Below are 9,723 nucleotides of genomic sequence, written 5' to 3'. Positions count from 1 at the left end.
AATAAGTCATGCCAGACGAATCTCATTTCTTTTTCTGATAGAGTTACAAGCTTGATGGATCAGAGAAATGCTGTGGACATAGAATAATGATGATGATGATGATGATGATGATGATGATGATATACTGGCTACTTGACTGGGTTGCCCCAGCCACTCTGGGTGACTCCCAACAAAAAATAGTAAAAGCAAAATACAGTGGTACCTCGGGTTACAGATGCTTCAGGTTACAGACGCTTCAGGTTACAAACTCCACTAACCCAGAAATAGTGCTTCAGGTTAAGAACTTTGCTTCAGGATGAGAACAGAAATGGCACAGTGGCAGCAGCGGAAGGCCTCATTAGCTAAAGTGGTACCTCAGGTTAAGAACAGTTTCAGGTTAAGAACGGACCTCCAGAATGAATTAAGTTCTTAACCCAAGGTACCACTGTACAACATCAGCAAGGCTTTTGACAGAATCCCCCATGCTTTTCTTGTGGAGAAACTGATAAAATGTGGATGATGTACTTGTTAAGTGGATTTGTAGCTGGTTGCCCAACTCAACCCAAAGAGTATTCACTAATGGTTCTTTATCATTCTGGAAAAAAGGGAGAAGTGGGGTACTGCAGGGTTCTCTCCGGAGGCCTTTTTTCTCGTCTTTATAAATGATTTTGATAAAGGTGGTGAGGGGATGCTCATCCATTTTGCAGATGATATCAAATTGGGAGGGGAAGCCAATGCTGCAGAAGGCAGAATTAGGATTCAAGATAACCATAACAGATTGGAGAACTGGGCCAAAACTAACAAAATGAATTTCAATACAGACAAATGTCAGGTTCTACACCTAAGCAGTAAGGACCAGCTGCACAAATGTAAGATGGGGGATGCTATGTATTGAAGTTCTCACCCTGGCCACCAGGAGTATCATGTATATAGTTTTCGCTCAGGTCCACGTCAGTTACTTTAGGCAGGAAACCATGGGTGGTTGTTGTTACAATGTTGACAGCCGGCTGCCTATAAAAGCAGGCCGGCTGAGCTGTTTGCTGTTCAGTTCAGTTCCAGCTTACTATAAAGAACCACTTGGAGAAATCTCTGTGGCGTCTGCTTTGTCAACCCACTACTTAATAGGGGACATCCAGCTTCTCAGTAGCATATGTGAAAAGGATTTAGGGGTCTTAGTAGACTACAAGCTGTACATGATTCAACAGTGTGATGTGGCAGAAAAAACGCTAATACTGTATCAACAGAAGTCTAGTGTCCGGATCAAGGGAAGTAATAGAGCAAGGGAAGTAAAAGTAAGATGATGGCGATCTGGATACCAAGCCTTGAGAGGAATGGTTGAGGGTGTTGGGAACGTTTAGTTTGGAAGAGAGGAGATGTGATAGCTATCTTCAAATATCTAAAAGGCTGTCACATGGAAGATGGAGCAAGCTTGCTTTCTCCTTCTCTGGAAGGAGACTAAACATTAGGAAGGACTTTATGACAACAAGAGCTTTTCAACAATGGAACTCCCTCTGAAGGTGGTGGACTTATCTTCCTTGTAGGTTTTTATGCAGAGGTCAGGTAGCCATCTGTCAGATATTCTTTAGCTGTGATTCCGGGTTTGCAGAGGGTTGGGCTAGATGCCCCCCAGTGTCCAGTTCAACTCAACAATATTATTATTATTGACCATTAGGATTGCTTTCGACACTGTTTTCCATTACAGTCTACCCCCCCTCCCCTTTTCATCAGGAATATGACATTTTCCATTCCCAAAGCAGCTGGTGGATACATGTCCTCGTGTTCTGTTGTCTTTCCAAAACGCTGATCATCCACATTCATGTTTTGTGAAAGAACACCTTTGGATATCTGGCTTCAGTTGCCAAGAGTGCACCCCTCTCCTGAGAGCCATCCTGCTAGCAAGCACTCGCATGCCATTTCCATCTCTGCACCAGCCGTCTGTGGGCTCCGGTTCCTTCCTCCCTGCGGCTGCAACAAGCTGCTGGCTTCATCACACACCTCAGGGGTTCTGGTTATCACTGCTTCTTAATAACAGTAGAAATAAATTTGCAAGGCTGTGTAGGATCTGCAGACCCCTGGAACCAAGGCGGACAAAACCTTTTAACAGTAGCCTCCCTCAAATTGGTCTAGAAGTAGGCAGCATGGGTCTATGTATTATGAATAGTTTGAACATTATTATTGTTTTATTATTCACCTTCTAAAGCATCTCAATGTGATTTACAAGTAAGATAACTAAAAACATGAAAAACATCAACGGCATTTAAAACAAGACCAAACGCTAATGAGTAGGTACTTGAAAGCTCTATTCAGCCGTTCTGAACAAGAGGACACTGAGAGGTGAAATGAGAGCCTTGTTTTCTTCTGTTCCAGAGGGTAGGACCTGAACGAATGGATCCAAAGGAAAGAAAGGAGATTCTGACTCAGGAATAACTTTCTGAGGGCATCATTGTGTGAAAGGAGGTGGGCACTCCTTCCTTGGAGGTTTGTAAGCAAAGGTCTGCCAGGGATTCTTGAGCTGTGCATTGCAGGGGGTTAGACTAGATGACCCTTGGGGGTATCTTCAAACTCTATGATGATTCATTGAAAGTTTCTAAAGAGAGTTTGGGTAGTCATTTGTCAGGGATTGTTTAGTTGCATTTCCTGCATTGCAGGGGATGGACAACATGACCCTTAGGAATTCCTTATGGTTCTATGTTTCGTTGAAGGTTTTTAATCAGAGGTTTTTTTTTGGAGGGGGGGATCTGTCAGGGATTGTTGAGCTGTGATTTGTGCACTGCAAGAGGTTGTACTAGATGACCCTTGGGGGTCCCTTCCAGTCATACAGTTCTATGATTCCACAAAATCATGTCCTGTGAGGATTCCAGTTGCCACCAATACAGTTGTTGGAGGAAAGGACTGTGTGATAGCAGGTGCAGCCCTGTCCTTGTGGCCAAGGCAGTATCCTGAACTTGGTCTGGAAGAGGTGGGGAAAAGTGGGTGCTTCCTGCAGAGCAGTTGCTCTCCAACAGATTACAGTGGTACCTCGGGTTACATACGCTTCAGCTTACAGACTCCGCTAACCCAGAAATAGTACCTCGGGTTAAGAACTTTGCTTCAGGATGAGAACAGAAATTGTGCTCCGGCGGCGCAGCAGTAGCAGGAGGCCCCATTAGCTAAAGTGATGCTTCAGGTTAAGAACAGTTTCAGGTTAAGAACAGACCTCCGGAACAAATTAAGTACTTAACCCGAGGTACCACTGTATGGGTAAGGAGAAGGGATCTGTCCCTTTGAGGCCGTGAAATCTACTTGTGAAAGCCTGTCCTCGCGGAGAGTGTCAGCAAGTTGACCAAAACATCTTTTCACTAGACAAAGCTCTTCAAATGCCTTTTGTTGAAACACGGTCTCTAATTCTAAATTAATTAACAAAATGAAGGAAAGCTTTCAGGAGGCAAGAGTGCTGATTGTGTATCAAGGGCTCTATGCACACAAAAAGCTTCTGGATAGGAGCATCTGATTGTAAATGATTTCACAGACTGTGTGTAAAACATTATATCACCCAGTAATTCTGAGATGTTTTTCCTAACGTAAAGCCTCTCAGCACCTCAAATGCACCATCACTTCCCATGCCTCCTCAGTAGCTCAAAATAACAATTCTTCTCCATCTGCTTTGTGGCAGGCTTTTAAATATTTGAAAGCAGGTATTGGACCATAGTGATCCTCATTCTTCTTTGGGGAAGGCAACATTGAGCTCATTTTGTCTGTTACATCACATTTCATGCATTCCAAACACTAACTACCCCCTCTATGTGCAGCAAGCAATCTTTCAGGAGTCAGTTGGGGAATCTGCCTCAACATTCAGGCTTTCTGGAATGACCAGAAGAACATAAGAAGAGCCTTGCTGGATTGGGCCAATGGCCCATCTAGTCCAGCATCCTGTTCTTGCAGTTGCCCATTATGGGAAACCAATACAGAACAACAAACACCTTTCAGTCAGCAAGCTGACTTCAAGAACAAGAATGCTTTGCCCTCCTGTGGCTTCCAGCAACTGGTGTTCAGAAGCATTGCTGCCTCTGACTGCGGAGGCAGAGCACAGCCATCATAGCTAGTAGCCATCCATAGCCCTCTTTTCCTCCACAAATTTGTCTAATCCTCTTTTAAAGCCACCAGAGGTGGTGGCCAAACCCGCCTTCCTGTGGGAGTGAGTTCCATAGTCTAACTCTGCACTACATTGAGGAGGACTTTATCTGTCCTGAATCCTCCAGCTTTCAGCTTCATTGGATTCACAGTTTAAAAAACCAATGTGGACATTTTGTTTGTGTGCCTGAAGATTCTGTTTTTTATTAACTCTACTGAAAACGATAATGCCACATAAGTGTCTTTTCCTCTTTCTGTGACTGTATAGCAATGGTGCTGGAAAACCACTTGGCACAAAAGGGCCTCTCTTTCTCTGTTTTCTTTCTTTCTTTCTTTCTTTCTTTCTTTCTTTCTTTCTTTCTTTCTTTCTTTCTTTCTTTCTTGACTACTGATATCTAGTTTTGTTTCCAGAAAAGCTAGAAAGGAGCTGCTGGATCTCCTGTGCCCCTGCCCCCGGTCCCTGGACAATGAGTCATCCATTCAAAAGTTTCCATCTTACTTTAATATTGTTTAATTCTTGGGGCTTTGGGGGTTTTTTGTGTGCGGTTGCTGCAAACTTCATAAATGCTTTTGGCATAAGAGAATCAGTCTCAGAAGGATATCTCCTTGCACTGAAGACTTTTGTAACATGTCATGAGAGCGAGGCAGAGAGGTATAAAAGAGCCAGGCTTTTTAATATATCTGTGCTTGGAATTGAGGTTTCAAATCATGCATCTGACTGCAGAAAGGACAGCAAAACCATCACTGCTCAGACTGGAAAGCATCCACTGCTGCTGGCTTGAATCAGAGAACCTGTTGTGAAGAACAAGGGCTGAATTACATGACATGATTTCCAGAATCAGTTCTTGGCTCCATCAGTGACGTGAGGGTTTCACAGTGCATCTGTTCCAGGAAAAGCAGTGGAAATACCAAGCACAGAAGAACAAGTCCTACAGAAGAAAAGTTAGCATGGCTTCTGCAAAGTCCTGTTTCACTCAACAAGGATGCAGGAATTTGGACCCAGAGGTCTTTGGCATATTGCTCCCTTGCCCCCCCCCACAATGATATTCTTTCGTGTGGTTTTTTTTTTTACTTTACAAATGGTGTTCTATGGGGCAGAGTGACTCCTCTCCCCTTGAGGTAAGAGATTTGTGTCTATTTCTGTATTTGGAGCTCAACCTCAGCTGAGTGGATTGAACCAGTTTTCACCAACCTGGGGCCCTCCAGCTGAATTGTACTACAACTCCCATCAGCTCATGGTTGTGCTGGCTGGGGCTGATGGGAGGTGTAGTCCACAGCAGCTGGATTAGGCACAAGAGACCATTTGCTCTGTGAAGTCACTCCCTGCTTGCGCTTGCTTCTGGACATGGTTTTGCCTTCACATCTAGCCCTCTGAAGTTAAGGCTCATCCACACTTTCACTTGACCCATGTTTTGATTGTATTGTATTCAGATTCATTCTAATGGGTCTGAAAGTTTTTCTCATGGTTTCACAACTGTGCCTTGCAAAAATCTGACTTTATCTTCTGACTTGGCTGTGTCAGTTGCACAGAAAATCTGAAGAGGGATTTTGCTTCAGTTCAGCAGGTAAGATAAGATTTTCTCAAGGCACAGCCACAGAACAATTAGAAAAGTTATTGGACTGTTATGTACTAAGCTTGGATCCTAGAACAGTAGGCAGGTAAGATCCTAGAATGTAACAACTGATTGGCTTGTAGGAGAAGACCAATCCGACTCCAGGAGGAAGTTAATCAGCCTGTTAGGTTGGTAGGATCGTAGAATGCAACAACTGATTGGCCTGCAGGAGAAGACCAACCAGGCTCCAGAAGGGAAGCAGAATCAGCCAATCAGATGGGACTCATTGTGTAAATAATCTATATAAAAGCCTGAGGTTTGGGAGGGAAATTCAATCACTGTTTTACAAGCTGCAATAAAGAGCATGAAATCACTGCAGGACTCTGAGTATATTTCATGGGCACAGGAGAATTAATTGACACAGGAATACTGTTGTGGGCTTGGGTGGTCAATCGGATGATGCCCTGAGCCCCTTCCAGTTATTGGGTCCAGTGAGGTTAAAATTTGGCAAGAGGAGTTTGCAGAACTGGCTGGATGGGTACCTTAGCTTAACCGGCCACTTAAGCTTAGTTATCGGCATCTCAAAAGGATGAGCAAGGCTACAAGAGCTGCAACTAAGTGACAGGGCACCCCAGGCTAATGGGTGGACCTTTCCTCCATCCCTACTTCACCTAGCTGCTAGGCGGTGTGGGAGAGCTGAGCTGGAAGTGGACTGGGTCACTTACACATGACCACTTTTGTATCTCCTAAATACAGTAGTGGAGGAAAGCAGGGTGGCACAGGGGACTGTAAGGCGGCATCTCCTTTGATTGTTACCTACAGTCAATAGTAAAGATTGGCAATTTTAATTTCAGAGGCATTTTGTGTATTGTGCAGAATTGATCTTTTACTGTGGTGGCTCCTAAACTCCTTGTCTGTTGACATCAGGCAGATGCCTTCCCTGTACTTTTTGTAGTGCTTGCTAAAAACTTTTCTGTTTAGACAAGCCTATCCAGATATTGAGAATGCTAGTGTGGTTTTAGTTTATTGCTGGTTTTAATTTTTTGAATGTGTTTTTCCTAATAATTGTACTGTTTTATTCTTTTTGTAAACCACTTGTAAGTTTTCTATAATCAAGTGGTATGTAATTTTTTTGAAATACATAATAAAATAATGTGCACAGATTGAACACTTTAGTTTTCAAGTCTAAGGACTTATTTTTCTTAAGTTACTGAAAATAAAGACACTTATTAAGATACAACAATGAACTATTATTCTGCAGATAATGGATCATGGATGATCAGAACAAGTAGAATGAATGAGAGAAACACCTAGTATTTCTCTAGTTGGGAGTTTTAAAAAGGCAAATATGAACCTGTCAAGTTCATTAAAAACAAAACAAAACAAAATATGGCACCTGATTCTTCTTAGAAACGCTGGGGGTGTCTTTCAAACAGCACATATTTTTCTATGCATTATAAGATGTGCCTGGAGGACACTCTTACCTGGCTAGGACATTTTTAAATTCTGGTGGATATTTCTGAGACCACCACCCTTTTATGTTCCAACAAGAAGTTTATTATGATTTTGAGAGTGCCCCAACACCTTAACTCTTTCCATGATTGAGCAACTAGTTTGAATTTTATTTTTCAACTGGGCCCTATGCAACACAGCTATGTATTTCCCATGCTTATGGAAAGAACTAATTAAAATGCTTGATCAAAACTCATGTAGAAAATATTGTGGGTGCTCAAGTGAGGAAATCTTCATATGCTAAAAGCTTCATTGGGCAGAAGGGAAAGCCATTGCCAGGAAACCAATTTTGTGTTTGGAGAGAAGTGTGCCAGTATTTTCATTTCTGTTTGTGAGCATAAGCCTCACATCAAACATCCCCTAAATTAACATACTCATCATCTCTCCTAGCCAAGTCCTCACCTTCCAAATCTTTCCAGGTGCTCGTAGGTAAAACTGGCTTGAGGGAATGTCTTTGAAGCCCAGCAAATGGAAATAAAGAAGACAGGTGAGCAGGATTTCTCTGGAAGGGAGACTCTGCTGCAGCGCCCTCCTCTGAGAGACTCTAGCTGCGTTCTTCATCCATTTTCTTCTGCAAACCTTGAACATCCTCCATCACATCCAAGATTTTTGTTGCAGTGGCTACTGTCCCACCACTAGGCAGCTGAGCTTCAGGGATCCATCGCAAATATCTCTGCACCCACACTTTGATTTCTGGTCCCTCTAAGCGTGCCAGCAGGATTCCATGGAGATCAGCAGATCTGGAGTGCCAACTCCCAAAATTCTCTAGAGGTATTCTGCAGCTTATCAGCAGCTGTTATCAGCCTGCTGATCCTTTTGCCAAAGAGGTTTTTTATTAACTGGTCCATTTCTTCCTTAAAAAAACCCTCTTTTGGGGGATGGTTTTGTTTGTGTCACTGGTAAGAGAAGCTTCCATTGATGCTTGTGTAGGTTTTTTCTGACTCTTATCTTGTTTTGGCTTCTCAGCATAAAGAGAATTATTCAGCAAGGCTTGTGCCTCAGGTTCAAACTGCACAGACCAGTCCCAAACTTGAAGATAACGAAGTTTGGTGCCTTCTGTATTAAGGCTTCCTCCATACATGATAGTGTCTCTTTGATGCAGAGAATTGAAGAAGAAGGTACTAAATATTGGTATGTACATACAAGTCTCTGTAAATTCAAAGGCTAGTGAATACTGTTGAACCAACTGCCATACACAATCCAAGAACAACAAGAAAACTGGTGCCTCTTCTCTGTCAGTTTGCCACAGATGGTTACACTGATCCAGGAAAGCATGTCTTCCCATGATCCATTCTTTTTGAATAAGACTCTGAAATCCCAGCTTAGTTCTGCAGTGTGCATCCATCATAACTTGAACCAGGAAGGAGATTATACAACACAGGTCAGAAGCATTCTCTTCTATAAGGAGAACATTCGTATTCTCTGCTTCTAGCAAATCAATAATCTCTACTGCTTTTCTCAGACATCTCCTAACGATTTCTAGCCAATTTGTACACTCCAATACAGTGTTACAGACTGGGTTACAGACGCTTCAGGTTACAGACTCCGCTAGCCCAGAAATAGTACCTTGGGTTATAAACTTTGCTTCAAGATGAGAACAGAAATTGTGCTCTGGCGGTGTGGCAGCAGCAGGAGGCCCCATTAGCTAAAGTGGTGCTTCAGGTTAAGAAAAGTTTCAGGTTAAGAACGGACCTCCAGAACGAATTAAGTTCTTAACCCGAGGTACCACTGTAATGAAAACCATTTCACATCAGTATCCCAGAAGTCTACTGTTATCTATTAGAATCAGCTGTTTAAATCTGGTGTATGCAATTTGGATCTCTTACAGAGATGGAAGACTACTTGACAGGACATCAACTTTCATGGCTTCATAAGGAGGGTTATCAAGTGTCTTATACATCCCCTCTAAGAAGATTTTCTGTGTTTGTAGAGCGTTGTCATCTTGTTCTTTGGGCAGAGTAGACAGGAACCAATTGTCAGTTGGTGTTTATAAGCATCCCACACTGCAATTTATCAGCACCTGCAGTGCAGTGTGTTGGGCCCCCTGGGTGGGTATGATCAGGGGCTGCTGAATCATCTCTCAATCAGTGTGCTGCTGAGTTTCAGTTCTGCATTACCATCCTGCTGCATGGTTTGTTCCCTCCCTAGTCTTTGCTATACATCCTCTGTATCACCTCCTTGCCATGCTGCTTTTCACGGGTGACAAGGATGGGATTTATTCGAGATGCAGAGGGTTTTTTCCCCATGGGTTAGGATTATGGATTATTGTATTATTGTTATTTAATTTTCTGAATGTTTCAGTTGTTTTTAATGATAGTTTTATTGTTTTATTCTTCTTGTAAACCGTCTTGAGGTTTGTTTGTTTTTTATTGCAACCAAGCAGCATATACATTTTATGAAATAAATAAATGCTGTTTGACATTTTATTATGTTTTTATATGTGCTCAGAGCCACTCAGAATGGCCAGATGGGCAGGGTATAAATAATAAAATTATTATTAAAACTAATTATTAAAAAGGAATAACTGGTGGCATCCATATTTGTGGTGACTATAAATGTCATCAAAAAA

General features: G+C 42.4%; 1 pseudogene across 1 annotated transcript; it reads right to left on the bottom strand.

Moving 5' to 3' along the window:
- Positions 1-6,918: 6,918 nt before the first annotated feature.
- LOC307207779 (myotubularin-related protein 12 pseudogene) lies at positions 6,919-9,284 on the bottom strand (annotated as a pseudogene). Its single transcript has 2 exons — positions 9,272-9,284; positions 6,919-8,669 (listed from the first exon to the last, which is right to left on the bottom strand). The product of its transcript is annotated as a myotubularin-related protein 12 pseudogene (transcript).
- Positions 9,285-9,723: the final 439 nt, after the last annotated feature.

Source organism: Podarcis cretensis, assembly GCF_951804945.1.
Source record: "Podarcis cretensis genome assembly, chromosome: Z".
NCBI classification, from domain to species: Eukaryota; Metazoa; Chordata; class Lepidosauria; order Squamata; family Lacertidae; genus Podarcis; species Podarcis cretensis.
Note: the sequence above shows the minus strand (reverse complement) of the source record. Positions and strands in the feature narration are given on the sequence as shown.